A 26,439-nucleotide genomic window follows, 5' to 3' on the forward strand; every position below is an offset into this window, starting at 1 on the left:
GGGGCTTGGCGACTTTCAAACGCCCATTCCCAACATTCCTATCTTTCCATTTATTCCACTTTATTTTATTTTATTATTGCATATGATTCTGAGCCAGGTACCGTGGACTTCCAATCTCTCACTTTTTAGCCAGGGAGAGGGAGAAGCAGACGCGAGGGACCGGTCTCCGCTCCCTGCCGCAGAGTTAGAGCCCCCATCCCTCCAGGGTGCCAGTCGATTTCTCTCCGGGCTCCCCACCCAGTTGATGTGACAGGCTCGCGGCCCAATCCCTTTCCAGGTTCCCAGGCCGACTGTGAGCACCACCCGAGCCAATGGCGGCGGCCGAGGGGCGGAGGGGGCAGGCGGGAGGGAGGGAGCGCTGGCTTTAGAACCACTGCCGCAGAGATTCCAAGAGGCAGAAGTTGTCTGGGTGCGTCTGTTGGAGACTGTCGGGCCAGATCCGGGACTCTGCGACTTTATGTAAGTGCTTTGTGGGCACGCCAGGGCACGACGGGAGCGGGTTCCCGGGGCTTGGGCAGGCGTGGGTCCAGCGGAGAGCATCTCCGGGAACCTCAGCTGGAACGTGCCCTGCGCGGGGGAACGCGGAGCGGAGAGGGGGCTGCAGAAATTTCGGTCCTGGCACCTTCGGCGCTAAAGCGGGTCGTTGGCATCCAGGATGGGTGGGAGTGACAGTGTCCCCCACGACCACCCGCCGCAAACACGTTTTCTGCTCTTAACCACCGGGATGGTGCTTTCTCGCTAGTTGCTCGTAACTTGTTGCTCACCTGGGGCTGCAGTCCTTGACGCCAACCCTTGTCCTTCTCCCCTTCCGTGGCGGCGGCCCCGAAGTGGAAACCGAGCGCCTACCTTCCCTCTGTCGTCCTTCCCCAGCTACTGCTACCCTCCCCTCGGCCCCCCGCCCCCTCCCGCCCCGGACTCAGGAAATCCCGGAGCCGGCAGCCTGCGACGCCTCCGGCCCCCGCTCGCCCGCCTCGGGTGACCTCGCGGGCAGACGCCAGTTCCGGGGCTCTGAGCCGCTGCCTTGGCCCAGGGAAGGAACCCGGCGGGCTCCGGCTGCCGGCCTCCCGCTTGCTTCCCTGGCCATTAGCGAGAGCGCAGCGATTGCACCGCGTCTCCCTATGAGTAAGCACTTTTTTCCCCTTTCAGTAGCACACCATCTCCGGGCCACTGGGGCAGAGCCTCTCGGTTCCCCATCTCCCTGGACCCCGCTCTCCGCTCCCTGCTCGGCTCCTCTGGCTTTGCAGCTCCGAGCGCGCGGTCGGGGCCGTGGCAGCCCGGGATCTCTCGGGCTCCGGGGGACCGGGGCGGCAGGGGCGGTGGGAGGGGGGTGATCTCTCCTGCCCCCGCCCCCCACCTGCACTTGCCGCTGTTTACTTTCCTCCACCCGCAGCACTTAAGCGCTTCAATAAGAGGCGGGGGGACGCTGACCACCCCGGCCCTGGCTTCTAGCCAGTCCCAAAATTGCCGCCGCCGCCGCGGCTACTGCTGGTAGCGCGCTGGCGGCTCCAACGGCCCGGCTCCAGGACTGCAGAGGATCCCAGGCTGGGAGGTGGAGTGGGGTTAATGCTATCTGACATTTGCCCGACGCGCTCGCGGCTTCTTGCTCCCCGCCGGATCTGCACACCATCCCCAGGGGTGCAGGTTGGGCTTAGAACTAACTATTGGAGAGCCTCGACATTTAGGATCCGATAGGGGGGATGCTGGGGGTGCCCGGCCTGTTACGAGGGAGGGGGTGAGAGGGAGGGGGTGAGGTGGGGAAGAGAGCCTGGCTGGCCCCACGGCAGGTAGAAAACGTGAAGTGAAATGGCAAGCTCCTGTGGCCACTTTAATGTCACAGTGTGTTTGGGAGCCTCAACTGGATCCTGGAGATGCGGTTTCCAGTGAATTCCAGCGAAGTGGCCGAAATCCCACACTTGCCGATTGGCATCACGTGCCCCAAGTCTCTGATGCCCCTAGGGTAATGGTCACATGACTTCTTTTGCCTTGAAAACTGGAATGTAATGGCTGAAGCCCATTTTCCAAAAACTACCACAACAACAACAAAAAAAAAAAAAAAAAAAAAAAGAAAAAAGAAAAGAAAGAAAGAAAGAAAAAGAAAAAGATTGGGAGAGTGTGAACTAGCCTCTTCTCCAGGGAATTCTACTTGGACTTGGAGAAAGGAAAGAGAAAGGGAATTTGGTACTCCGATTTTATCCAAAATAAAAATGGGAGCTGTTTTTAAATTAAGGGCTTGAAATCTGTTTGTGCCGGACATATATCTCCCTGGTGGCTTTCCTAAATTTAAAAAATATCTTACTAATTATTTTCTGGGAAAATCGACCTTTAATTCACACACACCTCATCCCCAGATGATAGTTTCGAAGCCATAGTCCGTGAGATATTGTTAAAAAAAATTAGGATTTACCCATATTCCTGGTTCTGGCCTATATTCTAATTGAACTGTTCTCTTTATTAGGCATCTACTTGAAGGTGGTGGATCATTTCTTGACTAAAATTAACCACCGGTTATTTGTGGTTTGCAATTAATTGGATCAGAAATGAGGCACAAGAACAGTGGATTCTAAATCTGACCAATCGAACTGCTTGGGTTTTGCCTGTCAATATCTTGATGGAATAAGGAGAGGCCCTCCGAAACAGCTCCGGTGATGACCAGGACCGGCCCATGTGGCCCAAGTTAAGATTGCTGTTGGAAAAACGTGGCAGTTCTGGTATTCAGATTATATTTTGCAGAGTATAGAAATGGGCAGAGGAGTCTCTGAGGTCAGAAGTTTAAAAGCTTTACTTATTTACAAAAATGGATCCAGTTGGTACATATTCAGCCTTGAAACAAGGGCAGCTATAAATGAAATGGGGAACATTTAAGAGTGTTGGTTTTGTATGCATTAACCAAAAACAAAAACAATAAAAACCCCTCCTTCTACTGCCGCTACTTCAGAATGACTTGAGCACTCCATTTTTGTGCTGGGCTGGGGTTTCTGAGCCTAAGTACTAGAACTCCTTGAGAGCATAGAGTTCTGACCTTAAGGCTAGCCTTGTGGCACAGATTTGCTCAAAGTGGAATTAAGCAGCACCTGAGTTATTGAAATTAACTACACTGGTAGATAGAACCCCCTAGTGGAAGTGAGGTGATCATAGAATTTTAGATTGAATTCCTAATACATATTGTAACCTCAAAGAGAGAATAGAGCTAACTATCAGACGAGGTTAAAGTGGTAGGGAGATAAGCTCTTTATAAAATATTATTAACTCATGTCAAAACAGGATCATCACTAGGCTGTTAGTCTGTGGAGCATTTTCTTATCTTCCAATGTCCACTCATTTAAAACCACTGACTTTGTTACTGACTTAATGGGGGGGGGGTATCATTTAGTGAACTCGGGTTTTTATTAAGATGAGGGGGTTGTGAGTCTAATTCTTAATCTCTACTGTTAGATCTAGCAATTTATCAACCTCTCTCTTTACCCGGGGTGGGGAGCCAAGCAAATTATGCTCTGCCTTGACGTAGTACAGACAATCAACATTGAAGTCCAGGGTCTCCAGTCTGATGCCATCATTTAGATTGCATTGCTAAAAATGTCTGGGCTTATGGCATTTGGGGTAGAAGGATTAATTAGAACTGGTGAGTAATATTTTGGTTGAGATTACATCTCTTCTACAAATGGTTACATGTACATTAGACTTGACTATTTATACTGGCAGAATGTCAGTATCCAAGGCACTATCAGAAACCAAATGAAATTTTGCTCGTAGGCAAACCACATGACTGTTGCTGAAAAGAAGGGGTAGCTTGGCCCATGTTGCCTGAGAACTAAAGTGATTCTTTCTGGTGAAACTGACAGGGGGGAAAAAAGGAAGAAAGTCCACTTTCCATTATTCCATGTTCTGTTTTAGACGTAATTTCTGCTTGCCTTTCTAAGAAATACACTGACGTGATAGTCTTACCACATATGATCAACTCCGGAATCTGCTGTTGCATATCACGAGCACCATCTAGGCACCATGTGAATGCTAAACTCTTCTTGCTGTTGAGCACAGATTCCGAAAGTAGCTGGCATAAAACTGAAACTAAGCGTCTATCGGTACATGACAACTCGGGTGTCTGTTTTTAAAATCATTTCATATTTGCTCATGTGATAATTTTTCTGTTGGTTAAAAGTAATGCAGAGAGGGAAGAATTTGAGCTGTGAAACTAATAAAACACAGTTTGAACGAAAACAGCTAGATCGTGGTTTGAGTCCGTGTAATTTCTCTAGAGAGTGATCTACCATATGTATGTTCATTCAGTGTGTTGGGAGGTTTTGGAAGCTTTTAGATACATTACACAGTTGGAAGTTCTTTTATTTTTTTTTTAAGATTTTATTTATTTATTTGAGAGAAGGAGAACAAGTGGGTGGAGGGGCAGAGGGAGAGGGAGAAGCAGACTCCCCACTGAGCAGGGAGCCCAAGGTGGGGCTCTGGGACCCAGGATCCAGGTCCCCAGGATCATGAACTGAGCTGAAGGCAGACCAACTGAACCACCCAGGAGCTCCCTGGAAGCTGTTTTAGATACCAATGGTCAGGACTGGCTGTTTTTAGTTATGGTACAAATTTGGTTACAGTTATGGCTTAGAAATATAAAATACTATCTAATCATGAAATGTCAGTCTCAGAAGGTCCTAATTCTTGGGGCCAACTCACTGTAGTTATGAAGGTAAGGCACTGTCAAATTCAATATGTTTAGTAATATCTAATTTGCCTTAATCTTGGCACTTGAAAGACAAATGTTAGTATAAAATGTTTTAGGGATGAAAAGACATGCTTTTAAGTGAAAATTGAAATACTAAGGGAAAACTATATTGGCCTTGCCTTCAGAAGAACTAAGTTTTAGACATGACTTATAGTTCGACCTAGAGAAAGTCACTTAAAATTATTATACTGATAACTAACATTGGGTACATTATGCATCTTGTCATTCGTACAGTTGAGAGCATGGCTCAAGGTTTTTGGTTTGCCAGGATTTTTTTTTCCCCAGTAGTCACAGTCTGGCTTATTTCAGTTAATATTAGGTGATTTTTTTCAGATTTTAATGCACCTTTCTAGAACCAAGCTAACTACCTTGTTAGCAAATTGGTAGCTGTGCAGGAAGACGATCATCAGTGGCCTATTCCATGACTCATGTTAGTTCTTTAAAATATAGAGGTACCATGAACATCACTCCTTAGCGAGGACTTTGGTGCATTAAACCTACCGATTTTGTATTACAAGAAAGCTTAATTTTTCTTAACGGTCTAGAAGGTTGTTTGAGGGTAAGGAGGGAGTGTCGTTTATTGGAAAAGGCATCAAATGTGGAATCCAAGGGCTTGGCGTCCTCTGCAGTTTGGGCATATAGGCCATTGTCAGTAAATCACAAAAGTTCTCCTGTGTCCCTGTTTGGATTTTGCTTTATCAAGCCATCTGTTTCCAGTCTGTGTATGTCATACCCATGCTGAAAGGATAAGTGAGCCTTGGCTCTTAGCAGACAGGTGCTATATAAAAACTCAAAGTACTGTCATAGTCTGTCATTGACACACTAAAACTTGCAGAAATGGCTCAGTCCTCATCACTCAAAGTCTCGCCCCCATTTGTACTCGCCTGCAGAGATTCTCCAGCTATCCACGTTTACAAGCAAAGGAGAAATAAAGCCAGGCATAATCTATTTCTGGCTGATAACAAGAATAAAAACCTATATGTAATGCTTGCTTATAATTCTTCCCCCCTCCAATGTTGTGCCAGATAGCCTGTGAAAGCCATTCCTGTGATGGGTTTTGTTTTTTTTTTCCCCTCCTCCTTAAGTAACTACTGAGCAGTATTTTAGTGTTTGTTGGTAATCTTACAGAATCCGTTGGCTTATCCTACTTCATTCTCAGTTTTGTGTCTGCCCATAATGGGAGGTTTTGTGTAAAATTCACAAAAAAGCAAGTGCTTCTCCTTATAATTGCCCTTTAAAGAAGTGCAGGTTTGGAAAAGCTTCTAATGGAGGAGATAATCTGTATATTTAACTGGTATGCCCTCATTAACACAAAAAAGATGAAAAGTTAATGTAGATCTGCATTTGAGAAGCCTATTGGATAGCTGGCTGCCACCCTTAAAACTCCCACCCTTAAAATGTTAATCTTGGATTAATTTCCAGTGTTTATTGTCATCTGGCCAATTCTATGATGGTTCATTAACTCTGTCATTCTTTGAGTTACCATGCATTTTTATCTCGTTGGTTAAAATTATGTTCTTATTTATTAAATTCCAGTATAGTTAACATAGAGTGTTCTAGTAGTTTCGGCTGTACAATATAGTGATTCAACACTGCTATACGTTATTCAGTGCTCATCACCATTAAGTGTACTCTTTTTTTTTAAGGACTTTGTTTTTTTTATTTGCCAGAGAGAGAGAAAGTGCAAGCAGGGGGAGGGGCAGAGGGAGAGGGACTCGATCCTAGGACCCTGTGATCATGACCTGAGACAGAGGCAGATGCTCAACCAACTGAGCCACCCAGGCGTCCCCATAAATGTACTCTTAATCCCCTTCACCTGTTTCCCCCATCCCTTGTCTGGCGACCACCAGTTTGTTGTCCACATTGAAGAGACTTCTCTTTCATTTCTCTTTTTTCCTTTGTTCATTTAGTTTCTTAAATTCCACACATGAGTGAAGTCATATGGTATTTGATAGTATTTGTGAAGATATCATTGGTAAAGTGATAGTGCTGAATTGAAATAAGCAGAAACATCTGAGTGAAAGAACTTTTGAAATAACTTGGTATCATGTGACTAGTTCTGAAGAGTGGGTTCTTTTTGCTCATTTTATAAAATCTGAGCTTTTCTTTCTGCTGTCTTTGGTTTAAAAGATTCAGTAGCAAGTTATTTTTTGTAATCTTGTAACCCTTTTATTGAAAAGCTAACTCTGATTCTTTTAAGCTGCTTGTAGATACATAATTTTTATATAGTATATAGAAAGTTTTCCTCTTCAATAAAATAAAATTTTTGAGGTCGGTATAATAGCTTTGAATATCTATTATATGCTCTAATTACATAGTGTTGCACTCAGATTGACATTCTGCTGTTGACACTGAGTAATACATAATCTTTCATAGACTAATGTAATCTGTAGGCTTTTTTTCTGCATTTCTTAATCAGCTTGTGTACTTCCAGTTTTGTCATTTCTTATCATTCTTTTTGACATTTGGGGGCTTGTATTTCAGGTCAGGGAGAATTACCATTATAGACTGCATAGTGTTTTCTTTTTTTTTTTAAAGATTATTTATTTATTTATTTGACAGAGAGATACAAGTAGGCAGAGACGCAGGCAGAGAGAGTGAGAGGGAAGCAGGCTCCCTGCCAAGCAGAGAGCCCGATGCGGGACTCGATCCCAGGACCCTGAGATCATGACCTGAGCCGAAGGCAGCGGCTTAAACCACTGAGCCACCCAGGCGCCCCTGCATAGTGTTTTCTAGAAGTGAACATGATGGGAAATTCTACAATGGTCAATATGTATGATTTAGTTAATCTACTAGAGAAGTATCTTAAGTAGCACACAATTAAAATGGTTTTAACCACTTCGCTTTGAGTTAAAAAATACAAAATCATTGTAAACATTTTAGAGGAAAATAGAAGAGGATTTATAATGAAGGAAATCAAAATTATTCATTATTGTACCGCCTGCTCATATTTTTTTAATCTATTTCCAGTATAGAAGTTACATATTCTAGAAGTTGGAATCATACAGTTTGTATTCCATTCTTTTTACTTACTACTACATGTTTTCATGTAATCAAATTTGTTTTAAAGATTTTATTTATTTGAGAGCGTGCACATGAGCTGGGTGAGGGGCAAAGAGAGAGGGAGAAGCAGACTCCCTGTGCAGGGAGCTGGGAAGGGAGGCTGGATCCCAGGACCCCAAGATCACGATCTGAGCAGAAGTCAGATGCTTAATGGAGTGAGCCACCCAGGTGCTCCTGTAATCAAAATTTTTTTAAAGATTTAATTTATTTATTTGACACAGAGAGCAAGAGAGGGAACACAAGTGGGGAGTGGGAGAAGGAGAAGCAGGCTTCCCACTGAGGAGGGAGTCGGATGTGGGGCTCGATCCCAGGACCCCGGGATCATGACCTGAGCTGAAGGCAGACACTTAACGACTGACCCACCCAGGCGCCCTTGTAATCAAATATTTTTGAAAAATTTTTTAAATTTTTTTAAAATATTTTATTTATTTATTTGACAGACAGAGATCACAAGCAAGCAGAGAGGCAGGCAGAGAGAGAGGGAGGAAGCAGGCCTCCCGCTGAGCAGAGACACCCCCCCCCCCCATGCGGGCCGATCCCAGGACCCTGGGATCATGACCTGAGCTGAAGGCAGAGGCCTCAACCCACCGAGCCACCCAGACGCCCCGTATTTAATAACTTCTTTCACTAATTCTAGGTTGTTGCAAGTTTATATTGTTTCCATATCTTATAGATAATGCTTCAGTGAATATCCTTGCAAAAACCATTTTGCAAGTCTGATTATTTCTTTGAGATAAAGATTTAGAAGAGAAATTGCAAAGGTTTTTGTTTTTGAAGATGAAGTTCTTTGACAGTCTCTGAAATTTAAACATGGGCTTAAGCAAAAATAGGCCTTGATTTCAAACAGTGGTATTCCCCCCACCAAAAAAGACTGTTCTTTATATAGAGTATGGTATTTGACTCTAAACTGAAGCTAGCTTAGGTAAAGTATATGTCTTGGAAATATTTTGGTTTCCTCTGATCTACTTCACAGGTGCAAAGCAGGATAAAGGAGAATCCTGTGGGGTATACAATCATAGGAAGTCTATTTTTTTAAAACGGAACTGTTAATGGGGGAAGGGAGACAGGTTTTGTTTTTAACTTGCCTTTAGATTTTAGGTTGCTTTAAAACTCAGTTCAAGGGTGCCTGGGTGGCTCAGTGGTTTAAGCCGCTGCCTTCGGCTCGGGTCATGATCTCAGGGTCCTGGGATCGAGTCCCACATCGGGCTCTCTGCTTGGCAGGGAGCCTGCTTCCCTCTCACTCTCTCTGCCTGCCTCTCTGCCTACTTGTGATCTCTCTCTGTCAAATAAATAAATAAAATCTTTAAAAAAAAATAAAAAAGAAATAAAACTCAGTTCAAGTATACAGAGCTTATTTGTGACCATAAACCTTCAGTATCCTAAAGGAACTTTCAATCCTGGAGTTGGTTAAATGAATGTGTTTCTTGATAGGTTTTTTTCCGTCTCGCCCGAGACAGAGGGTTATAAATGAATCAACATTAAATTACCTTAAATGACCTTGACATCAGTCAATAAATTCGAAGTTTTATATTTCATTCACATTGCCTAAACAACTAAGCAGAGATCTAACAGTGGCAGAAACTCTGATACTCCCACTTATTTTGTGCCTAAGTTCAGTGTATGGTGACTCACCAAATTGCAAACACTTAACAAATATTTTGTAGATTTGAATGGCTTGTTGTACACTGCATGTCCCTCTCAAAACTCACCCCATGCTGTTTCACAGACCCTTCTCTGATATTTTTCTCCTTCCCCAAGGTCACCAGTCTCTTTAAAGTCCATGTTGGTCTGGGTATAGCATGATGACCCGGAAGTGATATAGAAAATTTGTCTGACCTGGGGCGCCTGGGTGGCTCGGTCAGTTGAACCTCCGGGCTCTTGGTTTCAGCTCAGGTCATCTCTGGGTCCTTAGATTGAGCCCCACATTGTTGGGCTCCACACTCAGCGGGGAGTCTGCCTGAGATCCTCTCTCTCCCTCTTGCCCTCCTCCCCCACTCATGCACGCACACTTTCTCTCAAATGAATAAATCTTTATAAAAGAAAATTTGTCAGACCTGAGAACTCATTCCTACCACCTTCTTTTTTTTTTCTTTTCAGCAAGATCATCTACAGTTATCCTTTATTGTCAGAATGGATTTTAGCATAAAATATGGGTTCCAAGGGCTTTGCTGTTTACCATCTCTGTGACATTAGGGAAGTTCTCTAACTCCTCTAAACCTCAGTTTCACCATCTCTAAAATGGGGCTAATACCACTTGTTTTCAGTGTTGTCCTTCAAATCAAATGAAAACATTTATAAAGAAGCTAACAGATAGTAGGTGCTCAATAAATACTCCCCTTTTATAGGTCAGTGAATGTTGCCTTAGATGACCTTGTTAGGTATGTATATCCATCTGTTCATTTTCCTCTAATTCAAACACTTTTTCCTTAAGTATCACCATTCAAACTAAGGTCGTTTATTTTTTCTGCTTTATTTAATGGCATTATAAAAATACTGCTTTCTGTTGCTTTTTATTATGGATAGGGAAGGTTTTAACCAAGTTCCAGGTTGAAGAAGATTCTTGACTTAGCTAGGAAACCCGTTTACCAGTTCATTTATCCTTTTGTGAGGCTATGCCACCTGAAGGCTTAAAGAATTTGCCCCCAAAAGAGAATTGGAAACATTATTCAGACATTATAAACCCTCTGCTATTAACAAATACAGCTTCGATAATGGTGAAAGGTAGTGATAGGTAATGTTGATCCTTGATTTGGGAGAGGAGGCAGAGGAAAAAAAGCTTCAAAGTTTTCAGTGTTTTTATAGTAGGAGAAATAGAAATGTGAATGCTAAGAAGTTTACCTTTATAAAAACAGGAGACAAGAGAAAATAAATTACTGAGAACTTTCAGTGTTTGGGAAGACAGAGGGTTATAAATGAAATCAACATTTTCCCAAGATGACATGTAGCTTTTAGAAATGGGTGAATCCAAAACACATTAATCTTAAATTTATGATGCCCCTAGTTTCCTCTAGTGGAGGTTTTCAAAAGCAAAAACCAGGAAATGATGAAGGACACTGACACATTCTACAAATATTCTGAGCAGTTTGTGGGTCTCCAGTTTAAAGCTACAGTCGAAATCATTTTTACAAGTGGCTATGAGTAATTCAAATGTCGTATTTTGTCTTATAATAACTAAAAAACAAAGATAGCCGAATTATCATTAGTATAGATAACCAAAAAGTAATACTGATAGATTTGTATGTTTTAAAATGTAAGCCAACCCACATATTTGGCATCTGATCCTAAGTCAAAGTGTTCCAGCATTTTTTTTCCCCAGGAAAAAAAAAAGGAAACTAGAATATATTTATGAAACTAGAATATATTTATAGGTGTAAGCCAAAGATGGGAAACTTCCCTAACCAGAGATTTGTGTAAAGAGAAGGATGGTATGTTAAGTCAAGTACCTCGAAATATGTAAGAATCACATAAAAGAAATCCTCTAGGCCATTTATAAATAGATGTAAACTCAGGAAAGCTTTCGAATGTGCCCAACGTTGCCAAGTATGTATTGAAATAGTATGAACTAGAGATGAAGTACTAGTTAACCAGGGATAGTAACGCAGACAATGCCTTAATTACTCTGTTTGTGGCATGGTTTCCTCATTCAATGAAATGAAATGTCCAGCAAAGACTGCTAGGTGCCCTCGCTGTAAAGGTGGGTAAGAGACACCTGCAGTCTAGTAGAACAAAAAACACAAAATATTGGATGTCACGAACCCTAAAAATATCCTTTACATGTAGAAAATGAACTTAAATATGGCCCTTTTTCTTGACATAAAATAATTTCTAAATTTAAACCGTGTGTGAACAAAGACATTCATTTATAACCCAATATAATCAAATCTAAACTAAGAACAAATCAAATTTAAACATTGTTATTTCTTTGCAATAATTATTGCATCCCCAAAAAAGTGCCCACTATGAGTTAATTTTACTTAAATAGAACATTGCTCAGCCTATAAATGAAGGTCAGCAGACAGCAGTGTCTTGGAATAAAATAGCCCTTTGGCAAGAAAATGAGCCACACCCCATTTAGTTTTTACAAAAATAAAATTCTTTCCAGCTTTACTAAATTGTAGATGTTGTGCATAGCGCAGAGTTCTGCGGTAGCTGGATCTGCAGCTGTGGAAACAGCCGTGTGTGCAGAAGCCCTGGAAAACGCTGATAAGCCATGACACGTACCTGCGGCTCTTGTACTTTCTGTAATACGGTATTGCTGTGAGTTTTATCTGACTCAATGGCAGGAGCAAGTAACTACACCAGAATTTCCTCCCTTGAACTTCTCGATTGTCACAGATGTTAAAAGGAGCAGGAAAAGCCAGGGTTCCAAATCTCATCCTTCCATTTTGGTGGGAGGGCATCAGATGCTCTTTGGACGGTGTCTGGAGGTACCATGGAAAGACCTGTGCTTCTGGGGAGAGAGGAAAAGGAACCCCAAGGGGAAGCCCCTTTCTTCTAGCTCTTTGCACTGTACCTGGCACGAGCCAGGTCTCCATATATACATTTAAAACAGCGAAAAATAATTGGCCATGAATAGTCTTGGTCAATAAAGATTAAATTGTGAAACCCTAACCAGCAAATTCGTAACTGATGAATCACACCGAATAAAATACAGAATGGTGTGAACCCTACAAGAAGACTAGGCCAATGATTTCCCTGGTGTCTCTCTTTCAGCTGTTTTAAATCAGTGGTCAGGAGTGAATGTCATGGATGGCCCTTGCATTGTGATAACTGCTTAATTTCAGACTCAAAGAAGAAAGTGGGACATACTAATATTTTTTTTTATGTGTTGCAGCAGTTTTATTAAGTGAATTGTAGAGTTTCAGCAGATTTTGGTATATTCAGAGATATGTACAACCATCACCACGGTCAATTTCAAAAACATTTTCATCTCCTCAGAAAGAAACCTCATATTCTTGAGCTATCACACTCTCCCCAGCCTCCCACCTCCCCCCTACCTCCCCAGCCCCTGACCTCCCCGTTCTTAAGCAACCCCAAATCTACTTTCTGTCTCCATCAATTTCCCCCATTCTGGATTTCCATATGAATGGAACATATAGCCACGTGGTCTTTTGTGATGGGCTTCTTTCACTTAGCATAGCGTTTTCAAGGTTCATTCACACTGAAGCATGGACAAAGACAACATTCCTTTTTATATAATAATAATTATGCATAATGTTCCTTTGTCTGGATGTACCATGTTTTGGTTGTCCATTTATCTGTTGCTAGATGTTTGGACTGTTGCTGCTTTCTGGCTATGAGGAATAATGGACAATGCTCGTATTAAGTGTCTAACCACAGGTCAGCTAATGGGGTAGAGGTGCTCTTGACAAGATGACTTTTCATTTATCGTGACTTGGCTGCTACTGTAAATCCTGGCTTGATTGACTCTGAGCAATACTGATTTCTGCGTCTCAATGGAGCTAATTTTTGGTTTCCTTATGTTTAATAGCATATTATCAACTTGTTGCCAGGTCCTTTTTCCTTCATAATATTTTCATTTGAATTGAAAGCCTATAAAGTTGTGTGATCGATCACCTTTTCTAAAACTTACAGTATAATAGATGTATACAAAATTTCTTGTTTAGACACCTTTATCAAACATGTACTATTAAGTATTGAGTAGTGCACAGGTAAATAATAAACACTTTGAAACACAATAGTTTCCGTTGACCTAGACCATTATTGAGCACATCTGAGATGTTTTTTTTTTCTTTAAAGATTTTATTTATTTATTTGACAGAGATCACAAGTAGGCAGAGAGGTAGGCAGAGGAGGGGAAGCAGGCTCCCTGCTGAGCTGAGAGCCTGATGTGGGGCTCCATCCCAGGACCCTGGGATCATGACCTGAGCTGAAGGCAGAGGCTTTAACCCACTGAGCCACCCAGGCACCCCGAGATGTTTGTTTTTTTACTGTGATATCTGTTCACAGAACAAAATTCAAAAGCTATAAAGGAACATAAAGAAAAGAAAATGAATCTCCTGCCCCTGACCCCAGTCCCCCATTTCCCTTTCCAGGAGCTGACCATTAGAACTAGTTTCTTGTGTATGCGTCCATAAATAAGTACATTTAATGCTTGCCATTTTCAGGAGAGCTTGGTGTTTTACATTTAGGAAGTCTGATGTTAAGATTGAGGGATTCTTTACCTACTGACTTAAAATATGAGAATGAGAAATTATCAAAGGATGATAAAAAGAATCCCCATCAGTTTCAGATCAGAGTTTTTCTTTCAAGCACCCTTGACCACCTCAGATTCACCTGCATGGCATCAGGTCAAAATAGCTGATGATACCTAGAACCTACCTCCCCCATTATGTTCTGGATTCAACCCACAGAGAAGTTTCTGGACCCAGTCTCCTTAGTCTTTTTTTTTTTTTTTTTTAAGGTAGGCTACAGACCCAGCATGGAGCCCAGTGCGGGGCTTGAACTCATGACCCTGAGATCAAGACCTGAGCTGAGATCAAGAGTCGGATACTTAACCATCCAGGCACTCCCTCACCCCCCATCTCCTTAGCCTTATGGGCAGTGTGTATCTTGGGAACCCTTACATAAGGATAGGCCTCCCTGAGAGAGAAGGTTGGTTCAGCCAAGAGAAGATATAATTTCCAGGAGAGCCATTTAGAACTTCCTATGTAATTAATTAATTTAACAGGCCTTTATTAATTATCAGTAGTGTGCCAGGCACTGGTACCAGCAAGAGAAATAAAACGACGTGCCATCGTTTGACGAGCTCAGAGTCTAATCCAGCCACTGATTTTTATAGATAAGGTGACAGCGGTCTAGTTGATTTTGTCTTGCCCCAGCATACAGTGGTAGAGACCAGTGATGGAAGGTGGAGTCTCCAGATACCTAATTCATCACTTTTCTTACATAAAGCTAAACACCATATCCAGAGTCCAACTTTGTTTTCTGAGAAGGCCTCTTGCTCTATGAATTCCCTTATACTAAGTGGTGTTTTCCTTCAGGTATTAACAGAATGGCAGATGCCAAGTCGTTCGAGTCGACATGAACTCTAGGACACACACTTCTCCCATAACTTAAGCAGCTTGGTTTAACTTGGCCGGCTCTTCTATCACTAATGGAAAGCCATTAGTGATGGCTTTAAGTGGTAAATTATTTTTCTAGGTCATATTCAGTCCAGAGTACTCTCTCTCTCTCTCTTTTTCTTTTTTAAGATTTTATTCATTTATTTGACAGAGAGAGACACAGTGAGAGAGGAAACACAAGCAGGGGGATTGGGAGAGGGAGAAGCAGGCTTCCCGCTAAGCAGGGAGCCGGATGCCAGGCTCAATCCCAGAACTCTGGGATCATGACCTGAGATGAAGGCAGATGCATAATGACTGAGCTACCCAGATCCCAGATCCCCCTAGTCCAGACTACTCTTAACGCTAACAAAACTGCAGTCCTAATTACTGATCTTAAAAGAGTTTCCTATATTGTGATACATCCAAAAGATTTTGAAAACTCTAGTGTCAATATATTGGATATACGTTATGGGATTTATCACTCTTGATTTCTTTTAAAGTGGCTTTTGTCACTCTGAGAGAGCCAGTATTTCCTCTTTGTTTTACTCTTCACATATACACACAAAATTCCATATCATTCATTTATTCAAATATTTACGGAATGCCTTCTATAGGTCAGGTGGTGTACTAGGCACTGGCGATAACTTTGAAACAGAAATTACCACCCTTATGAGGTTTTCCTCCTACTGGGGGAAGGTAGAAAATTAAAATAATAATAGTGTATTTGACAGTAATGTGAAGAAAATCACAGCAGGACTGAGGGTCTAAGGAGTGGGAAGAAGGGCATTGCTATTTCCAAATCAGGTGGTCACAGAAGGCTTCACTTGAAGACAGGAAGATGTTTGGGGCAAGCCATGAGGGAGATCAAGGAGTGAGCCACGTGAATATGTGGGGAGAAGTGCCACCAAAGGAAATAATTCCCGGAAGAGATGCCTAAATTATCCTACATCGATAAGTTTAGCTCTGAAATTTTCCTTTACTTCAGCTTTTTATTTTGTTATTGAACAGAAAAAAAAAAGGATGTTTGACCCAGATCAGATACTCTAATGGAATCATGAACTGACCGTCTATGCTAAGGCTACTCTGTTAAGAGTTATGTCAGTAGAAATAATTGAAGACATAATATGGAATTATTGCAAGTAGATTTTCTTCTCTTTTCCTTATCAGTTTAATGATACTATATTCTGGGGGTGCCTGGGTGGCTGAGTCATTAAGCATCTGCCTTCAGCTCAGGTCATGATCCCAGGCTTCTGGGATTGAGCCCTGCATGGGCCTCCCTGCTCGGTGGGAAGCCTGCTCCTCACTCTCCCACTCCCCCCGCTTGTGTTTCCTCTCTTGCTGTGTCTCTCTCTGTCAAATAAATAAATAAAATCTTTTTTAAAAAATTATACTATATTCTGTGGTTAAGTCTGAGTTAGGTTTTTAAAAAATCTTTACTTTGCCATAATTGTAGACATGTACTTGTAAGAAAGAACTTGGAAAGATCCTGTGTACCCTTTACCCAGTTTCCGCCAGTGGGAACCTCTTGCAAGACCATAGCGCAGAATCAAAGCCAAGTTCCATCACTGCTAGAATCCCTTTTGTTACCCTTTTATAACAACACAACCTCCTTCTCCCCTCCTCCATCTCTACCACTGGAAAGCATAATCTGTTCTGCATTTCTGTAATTTTGTCATTTCAAAAATACATAAATGAGGGGTGCCCGGGTGGCCCAGTCAGTTAAGCATCCGCCTTCAGCTCAGGTCATGATCTCAGGGTCCTGGGATAGAGGCCTGCATCGGGCTCCCTACTCAGTGGGGAGTCTCCTTCTCCTTCCCCCTCTGCCTCTCTCCCTACTTGTGCTCTCTCTCTCCCTTCTCACAAATAAATAAATAAATAAAAACTTAAATATATATATATATGTGTGTGTGTGTATATATATATTATGTATGTATAAATGAAATCACAGGGGTGCCTCAGTGATGTAGTCGGGTTGAGTGACAAACTTGGTTTTGGCTCACGTCATGTCTCAGGGTGGTGAGATCGAGCCCTGCATCAGGCTCTGTGCTCAGTGTGGAGTCTGCTTGAGATTCTCTCCCTCTCCCTCTGTCCCTCCTGCTTGTGCTCACTCTCTCAAGTTGATAAATAAGTCTTCTTTAAAAAATTAATGAAGGGGTGCCTGGGTGGCTCAGTGGATTAAGCCTCTGCCTTCGGCTCAGGTCATGATCCCAGGGTCCTGGGATCGAGCCCAGCTTCGGGCTCTCTGCTCAGCGGGGAGCCTGCTTCCTCCTCTCTCTCTCTCTGCCTGCCTCTCTGCCTACTTGTGATCTCTGTCTGTCAAGTAAATAAAAAAATCTTTAAAAAAAAGTAATGAAATCACAGGGTATGTAATTTGGGGATTTTTTTTCCCACTGGGCCTAAGTCTCTGGAGATTCATCCAAGCTGTCTGTAGCAACAATTACTTCCTTATTATTGCTGTGTAGTGTTCCAAGGTATAGAAGTACTACAGTTTTATGAACCACATACCCACTGAAGAACATCTGGGCCATTTCCAACTTTGGGCATTACAAATAAAGCTACTGTAAACATTTGCGTACAGGTTTTTGTGTGAATGTAAGTTTTTATTTCTTTAGGATTCATGCCCAAAAAGTGCAGTTTCTGAGTTGTTGGAGAGTTGCATGTTTAGTTTTGTAAGAAACTGCCAAAGTGTTTTTCCAGAGTGACTGTGCCATTTAATCTCCCACCAGCAATGTAGGAGTGGTACAGTTTTTCCACATCCTTGCCAGCATTTGGTGTTGTCTCTGGTTTTTTTTTTTAATTTTAGCCATTCAGATAGGTGTGTAGTGATTTATTATGGTTTCATTTTGCATTTTCCAGTGGCTAATGATGTTGAACATCTTTTTATGTGTTTCTTTCCTATCTGTATATCCTCTTTGGTGTAATATCTATTCCTGTCTTTTGCCTATTTTTCTAACTGGATTTTTTCAATGTTGAGTTGCGAGAGGTCTTTCTGTATTCTAGATAATAATCCTTTGTCCAATATGTGGTATACAGCTACTTTCTTAGTCTGTAACTTGTCTTTCCATCCTCTGAACCAAGGTCTTTCACAGAACAGAAGTATTTATTTTGATGAGGCCAAATTTATCACTATTTCATTTTATGGATTGTCTTTTTGATGTCATATCTAACAGGCCTTCACCAGACATGGTTCTGGAAATTTTTCAAATTTCTTTTCTAAAGTTGTATATTGTTAATGCTTCACATTTAAGTCTGAGACCCATTTTGAGCTAATTTTTGTGTAAAGGTGTGAGGTTTAGGTTAAAGTTTTTTTTTTTTAAACAGTTCTTCAATTGCCTTCACTGATATGCTTCTGCACCCCTGTTATGAATCAGTTGAGCATACTCGTGTAGGTCTATTTCTGGGTTCTCTGGTCTGTTCTGTCATTCTATGTCTGTTGCTCTGCCAATCCCACCTTGTCTTGGTTGCTGCAGCCACAAGATAGGATTTTATACCAAGTGGAGTGATTGCACCCACTTTATTTTTCAATATATTTTACCTGGGCTAAGACCTCTTTGTTTCCACATAAGTTTTTAGAATAAGCTGGTCTGTGACTACCCCAAACTTGGCTAGAATGTTGATAGAAATTGCATTAATGAATTAGAATGTTGAGATTGCATATGTAACGTTAATTAAGTTAAAAATGATAATTCAAGTAAGGAAGACAATTTAATGTTTTCTATGATCTCACACTAGGTCTTATTTTCTACAGTGGTCGCAATTTTTATGGTTTTTATTTTTTATTTCCCTTTTTTAGAGGTTTGTTTATTTATTTAAGCAATCTCCACACCCATTGTGGAGCTCAAACTCATGACCCTGGGATCAAGAGCGAGCCAGGCACCCCAACTGCTATGATTTTGAAATCATTGAATGACTATTAATTGGTCATTTCTCTTCAGATATAACTTGAATGCCTTTTTTTGATTGCCAAATTTGGAAGTTTCCTTTTTTTTTAAAGGAGTGTCACATTCTTGATTTAGATATATAAATTTCAGGTTCTAAATGATTGATCCATTTTTTAATTTAAAACTTTTTTGATGGCTTACTTCCAGAATTTTTAAGACTTCACCCCAGCCTCCCAACCCTGCATTAGATTTTTTGTGTACAAGATTCCTAAACCTATTGTTCTGCCTTAAGGAAATTATGGTTTACCTCTCCGGTTGTTTTAAACAAATGCATTTCCTCAAATAGCAAGATAGAATATGTCACTAAAGCATTGGGATTTAGGGTTTTGAAGTTTGGGATGTGTTTGTTGTTCACAAATAAGAAATCAAAAAGTTTTAAATGGAAAATTTTGTGCATTTTCATGCTTTGATGTTTGATTCTGCAAAATCAAATCTTAAAACTTACAAATAGAATCTGGTAGACCTCTTAATTCAAATAAGACACTTAGAAACTTACTCTTAGGTGTAAAAAAAAAAGTGGAGGACTGTTGATTAAGGCTGAAGATGAATGGAAGAGAAAATGTCACCTTGTTGCTTTTGGATGAAGGAAAGTGAATGAGATCATGCATTCATTTCTGTCTTGCTTTCTCAAGATAAAGCTTTTCCACCCTTCTTTCTGCTTACTGATTGAGGGTGGAGACACCAAAAAACCTCTGGCGATCTTTCCCTTCCTGGTTCTATTCTAGATCAGCTTTTATCGCTTTAACAAAATATGTCACTGGTGGCCTTAACTATGTATGTGGTATTAAGGGGTTAGGCTTAGATAGGAATTTGAAAATCACAGTCCAATTATTCTATCTTAAATACAGTTAGCAGAATTAACTTCTCAATAATGAATGCTAAGTTAATTCGTTAGAGCCTAAGTTAGAACCTATGGCTCATAGTTTTAAGTGATATCATTACTACTGATATCAGCCCTTGTTTGTCCCCCATCTCCTACACCTAACTTTGTTCAGGCCATATTAAATTACACGATAAAACATGTAATTTAAGGAAGAATGCAATGAAATGGCACCCATCATACATGGATATTCCGGTTTCTTTTTTCACATACAGGTTATCTGTGCTTGTTTGTATTTCGGTCTAATGAGAGACTTAAAAGTGCATTCTTTAAAGTGGCAGTCTACCCCATCGAAAGAACAATGCTAGAGGCTTTAGCCAACTTCCGAGGTAGTGTAGTACCAGAGAGAGGGACAGACTGAGAGAGGGAAGAAGTTACCCTGGTGTGGGTGACTTTTTGCTAACAACATGATTTTTAGCAAGCGAAGGCCATACAAGCCATTTGCTTTGTGGCAGAATTATAATGAGACTTTTTAGTTGTACCAGCTAACAGATTGCCAAATAAAATATTGAGCAAGCAGCACTCTGGTCAGTTATAATTTTGTTTCTAGAAACCGGAGCCTGCATAGTGTAATGCTTATGGGTTCAGCTTCATCCTCAGAGAAATAAAATTGGGGCATCTCAGCAAAAATATAATTAATAACATTTATGGGGCATCGCCCACAAGTTTGAATAGTAAGGGCAGATAACACTTTATGAGACCACAGACCACAATATTTTTGCGGCCAGTCTTAAGGATAACCCTACATTGTGTTCAGGATTCTTTGTTGGGCTAAATTTAACAAATGACCATTATGTGTGGAAAATAGCAGCCATTGTTGTCGAATTAAACTCTCTCTGGAGATGCAAAAAAATCTTTTAATTAAGCTAATAAAAATTAACGGCAACATAACCAAAGAAAGTAATCATAAAAGAATGGATAGAAGCAGAAAACTTCGCCCAGTTGTTGAACAATACCTAGGAAAGGAGTCCTTACCTGGGATAAAGCTGGGGACTGTGTATTTGCCTAAAATATTCCAAAAGTATACATACACAAAAATTTGGGTTTGTAACCTAGACCTTTAAGCTGGCTGTTCATGACAAACTCCCAATGAAATGGATTAATTTGTGTTGTGTTTTGAAACTGTGTATATAGGTGCTTGCAAGAATTACATGGAAGGGAGATTCACTTAGAGTACTTGGTGGTTCTTAAAGTGAATACTGGCAATCTTTTTTTTTTTTTTTTTTAATACTGGCAATCTTAAAGACGTTTTATTAGACAATGAGGCAACAGTTTTTCCCTGGGAACATGTCTCCACAGTAATAGAAGAAGTCAGAAAATATTTCACATGCAAATATATCTGAGCCCCTTCATGAATGCATTTAACACTTTGAAGTGATGGCAACATCTGGTAACAAGTAGAAACGAGCGTCTTATAAACTATGGCTTCATGTTACCACTTCATCTGAATTAGTCATTTAAAGGGGTTTTATATGTCTTCCTAAGAACTGACAAGGTTAATCTGGGACTAGGGCAGGCCGGCAGGAAATGCTAAAGCTGCCCTTTCTTTTGAAGGTTTCGGTATTCCTTGTGAGGTCGAAAAGTACTTGTTCTAAAGTTTAGAAAACTATCAGTGATGGGGTCTTGACAGCTAAGTGAGATGTTTCTTTCTTTCTTTGTGTGGTAAATTTGAGGGAAAAGTTGATAAAATTCAAAGTTTTTTCTACTTTCTGTTCCACTGCTTTTCTCTGAAGGGCCCGAATTTTCTAGAAGCGGAGAATTTTAAGAATCCTTCCCTTCATATTTCATTCAGATATGATTGTGGATTTGGTGCCCCTAGGAAGATGTCACCTACCGTTTGTTTTGCCAGATTAGCTCTCAGGAATTTTCTTATTTTGTAGAGTCACCCAATGTGACGGGAGTGGATGCCTCTTACATGTGTATGTGTTTGGTTTGCATTACAAGCACTCAGAGTTTGTTCTTGGTTATGTGATAAACCCCTATAGCAAATGAGTTTAATTCCTTTTGGATGCAATGTCGTTATCATATATTATGTGTGCCAAGCAGTGTTCTAGATGCTTGAAATAGATTGGTAAATGAAGCAGACAAATCAATGCCCTCCTAGAGCTTAATAATGATTAAATATGGAAGCAGTAGAGCAATTTTAAATCACTTCATACTCTCAGCTTTTCAAGACTTTCATTGCAGGAGTTTTGAGAACATTTACACATTTTATCTTTTTATCTGAAGCTGGAATAGGGAAAAACTGACCATTTGTTCGGATTCTATGGCAAGAAGCTGGAGCCTGATAAGGAAATAATTGACTTTTTGCTTTGCCACTTTTAGTTTTCGTTTATTAATGTTATCATCAGATCCTTTGAGTAACTGAGGAATGTTACTAGTTTACCGTGTGGATTTATTCTTCAGGATGGGCCAGAGTTGTGTGGAGGGACGTGGTGAAAGGGACACGGTAGCCCTCACGTCTGGCATTTATAAATGTTGCCTTCAGTCATTTGAAGGATTCTGGAATACTTAGTGTTCTCCGTGGAAAATGAATGCATTGCTTAGTTATTTTTGCCTATGTGAGTAGTACAAGCGCTGACTCAAAGGATATGACATGATGGTTCCTGTCCTGCAGCGAAATAAGATGATGGCTTGTGGTGGAAACATGACACGGTCATGCCCATGTTCGCTCAAATCCCTTGTTCATTTCCTTTTAGAGAAGAACTCCAGAGAGACTCTCTCGTCTCCTAGCTTCTTAGTTTCTTTTTTGTATTTTCTTTTCCTGCCCTTTGTCCTTTCTCTTTTCTGAAAATTGCATTGTGATGACTGGCTTTGCATAGCATAGGTGCCCCTGAGCACGGTCAGAGGCATTATACCCATTTTGTACCCGTTTTAGGGAATTCATGACATATATGGATACAGATGCTCTGAGCGAGCCCTTTGAGTGTGGAAAGAAACATCTAATAACCTTTATGTTTCCTGAGCCATCTAGTGTAGCGCCTTTTACTGAATACACACTCATTCAGTGTTTGTCTCCATGAATGACTGTGAGCCAGGAATTTTATTTGTGCTTGCCGGTTACTGAATACGCTCTTACAAGCATATGGGATTTTTTAAAACACATTTTCATGGAAATTCTCAAACATACAAAGTAAAATAGCATAGTGAATTCCGCCCCGCCCTTCCCAAGGCTTCAACAATTATCAATATTTGATGTTCTTATCTCCATCTTTTTGCTCCCCTTCCTTTTTATTTGTTGTTTGGGATTTGCTTTAAGATACCCCAGGTATTTAGTTAATTTTATTTATTTATTTATTTATTTATAGATTGTTTATTAGAGAGAGAGAGAGCGCGTGCACGTGCGAGTGTGGGGAAGGGACGGCCAGAGAGGCAGAAGCAGACCCTCTGCTGAGCGTGGAGCCCTGTGACATGAGCCTCCATCCCCATACGGGAGATCACAACCTGAGTCTAAACCAGAAGCTTGACCCACTGAGCCACCCAGGAGCCCCAGAGCACACCTAGTTTTTTAATATTTTATTTATTTTATTTTTATTTTTTTAAGTGAGCTCTATAAAATAAGTCAATCAGAGAAAGACAATTATCATATGATCTCCCTGATACGGGGAATTTGAGAGGCAGAGTCGGGGGTTTGGGGGGTAGGGAAGGAAAAAATGAAACCAGATGGGATCAGGAGGGAGGCAAACCATCAGAGACTCTTAATCTCATGGAACAAACTGAGGGTTGCCGGTGGGTAGGAGGTACAGATAGGATGGTTGGGTTATGGACATTGGGGAGGGTATGTGCTATGGTGAGTGCTGTGAAATGTGTAAGCCTGATGGTTCACAGACCTGTACCCCTGGGGCAAGTAATACATTATATGTTTATAAAAATAATTAATAAAAAATGAGATTTATCCATAAGCAAATAATTAAAGATTATTGTAAAGAAAAAATAATAAGCTCTAATCCCAATGTGGGGCTTGACCTCACGACATCGAGATCGAGAGTCACAAGCTCCATTGACTGAGCTGGGCAGGCGCCCCTAGTTTTTAATATTTTATAACTTTTTTTAAAGGATTTTATTTATTTATTTGACACAGAGAGATCACAAGTAGTCAGAGAGGCAGGCAGAGGAGGGGGAGGGGAAGCAGGCTCCCTGCTGAGTAGAGAGCCCAATGAGGGGCTCAATCCCGGGACCCTGAGATCATGACCTAAGCCAACGGCAATGGCTTAACCAACTGAGCCACCCAGGCACCCCAGTTTTTAATATTTTAAAATAGTGATACTTTCTGCATTTCACACAGAATTTAACTTTCAAACGCTTGCTTTCTGTTTTAGCTTATGTCAAAGAAACACTGTTTACCAGAAAAAAAAATCTGATGTGCCACTCATGAGCTGGGGATTTTGTAACAGTGTTATAATGGATATATTGCCATTCTTAATCTTTTAAAAAAATTTATTAGAAGTTTCTCAACTACACTATCATGATAAATTCATGTCTTACAGACATGAACCTGATTCTGCCAAATGTGCTTTGGAGTGGGTAAGCTATGGAATGATCCCCTCAGAACTGATATCAACGCATTTGTTTTTCTTTTCATAATTCAACAGCCACACAACTCACATGGAAACTGCTCCATGCAGTTCTGGCAATTGTATTCTCAGTTTTGAAATTTCATGTCAAAACCTACACATCTGGGGTGCCTGGGCAGCCCAGTCGTCTGTTAAGTGTCTGACTCTCAGTTTCAGCTCACATCATGATCTCAGGGTTGTAAGATCGAGCCCCGCATCAGGCTCCACACACACTGCAGAGTCTTCTTCAGATTCTCTCTCCCTCTCCCTCTGCCCTTCCTGCTCATGCACACTCTCTCTCCCTCTAAAATAAATATTTTTAAAAAGCATACACTTTATATGTTTTGTCTCTCTAAAATTTGACGACTCCATGATAAATGTTACTAAATAAAATACCAGTTCTCAAAAAACATGTTGGCCTACAGGCCCTTGGGGATCAGAATTACTTGCATACCAACACTAAGATGTTACTTGCTTTTTCGTCGGTGTTGACATTTACCAAAGCCCCGGTGGTAAAACTAGCACCTTAGCAAGACGCTAGGCAGTGGAAGGGCCCTCTGTGAGTGGTCACTGTATTCAACTCCATACCCTTAAAGACCTTAGAACATGGGTTTCATTTATGAATGCCATTCATGAAGCAGGAAAAACTAATTTTATTAACTCTGAACTCTTGGGCATACATCTTTTAATATTCTGTGTGATGAGATGGGAAGGATACATACGGCTTTTCCTGTGTACCCTGGTTGTCCTGAGGAAACGTATGCATGCAGTTGTTCCAGCTGCAAGCTAAATTAGCCGCATCTTTTCAAAACAGAAAACCTTTTTTTTTAAAGATTTTATTTATTTATTTCACAGAGAGAGATCACAGTAGGCAGAGAGGCAGGCTGAGAGAGAGAGAGGGGGAAGCAGGCTCCCTGCTGAGCAGAGAGCCCAATGCGGGACTCGATCCCAGGACCCCGAGATCATGACCCGAGCCGAAGGCAGCGGCTTAAACCACTGAGCCACCCAGGCGCCCCCAGAAAACCATTTGTACTTGAAAGATGGAATGACATGTTAACTGATTGTTCAGATGTGAGTATGTGGCAGATATTTTATCACAAATGAGCCAAGCAAGGGGCGCTTCACTGGCTCGGTTGGGAGAGCACACAACTCTTGATCTCTGGGTCATGAGTTCAAACCCACACTGGGTATAGAGATTACTTAAAAACTTTTTAAAATGAACCAAGTGGGCCTGTTACCACCAGGCAAACAACTGAGAGTATTTGTTGCCAAAGATAAAATCAGAGCTCTCGAGCAAAAATTCAAAATTTTGAAAACTTGCCTCAGCCATTGAGTGTCAATACTTAGATTTTTCTGAGATCAGTGGTGTTTTTAATGAAAGTGTTTTGTTAGCTATAGTAAAATGAAGTAGGACAACATTTGGAAGATCTGCATTAGTCAAACAATATTGTTCCAAATGACCCATGCATGATGTTAAAATAGCAAGAGGCCCATTTAATGTGCATCATAGACCATGGATTTTAGCAAATTTTATTTTATTGTATTTATTTATTTGACAGCGAGAGAGAGAGATCACAAGTAGGCAGAGAGGCAGGCAGAGAGAGAGAGGGAAGCAGGCTCCCTGCCGAGCAGAGAGCCCGACATGGGACTCGATCCCAGGACCCTGAGATCATGACCCGAGCCGAAGGCAGCGGCTTAACCCACTGAGCCACCCAGGCGCACCTAGACCATGGATTTTAATGTAACAGAGTAGGAAACATTCATCTGGATGGTATCAAATTCCACACTGCAACTAACATTTAAGAAACTACCACTTCTCAAGTTTTGGTGTAGCATTATAAGGAAGAATATCCATAATTATCTGAAAGGGCTCTTAAAATACTTCTTTCAACAATGTATCTATGCAAGGTCTTATTTAATGAATACACTTAAACCTAAAACAGCATTGAGTGCAGAGGCAGATGTGAAAATCCACTTGTCTTTGTTTTAAGTTAAATGATAAAGCAGTTTGCAAGAATGTAAACAATATACTCTCCACTCATTTGGGGCGGGGGGTGGGGTGGGGAATCTAGTGATTTTCATTAAAGAAGTTACTTATGTTAACATTTATTATACCTTAAAATTTTTTCCCAGTTGTAGTTTCTAATATGATGGATGGCTTGATAGATCTAACCCTCATATCAAAAAACTCTTTGGGGTTCAGGTCCTGTGC

At 41.0% G+C, this 26,439-nt stretch overlaps 1 protein-coding gene across 3 annotated transcripts in view; it reads left to right on the top strand.

The window, feature by feature from the left end:
* Positions 1-358: 358 nt before the first annotated feature.
* Positions 359-26,439, top strand: part of PLS3 (plastin 3) — an 84,734-nt gene continuing 58,653 nt past the window's right edge. For 2 of the 3 annotated variants that reach the window (XM_045996256.1, XM_045996258.1), the window contains exon 1: positions 359-459. The gene's annotated coding sequence lies outside the window, so the exon portion shown is untranslated. Of the gene's footprint in view, positions 460-1,045; positions 1,123-26,439 lie in introns of those variants that run through there. The other variant, XM_045996257.1, reaches the window with a different exon arrangement.

This window comes from Meles meles, chromosome X, assembly GCF_922984935.1.
Source record: "Meles meles chromosome X, mMelMel3.1 paternal haplotype, whole genome shotgun sequence".
Taxonomy (NCBI): Eukaryota; Metazoa; Chordata; class Mammalia; order Carnivora; family Mustelidae; genus Meles; species Meles meles.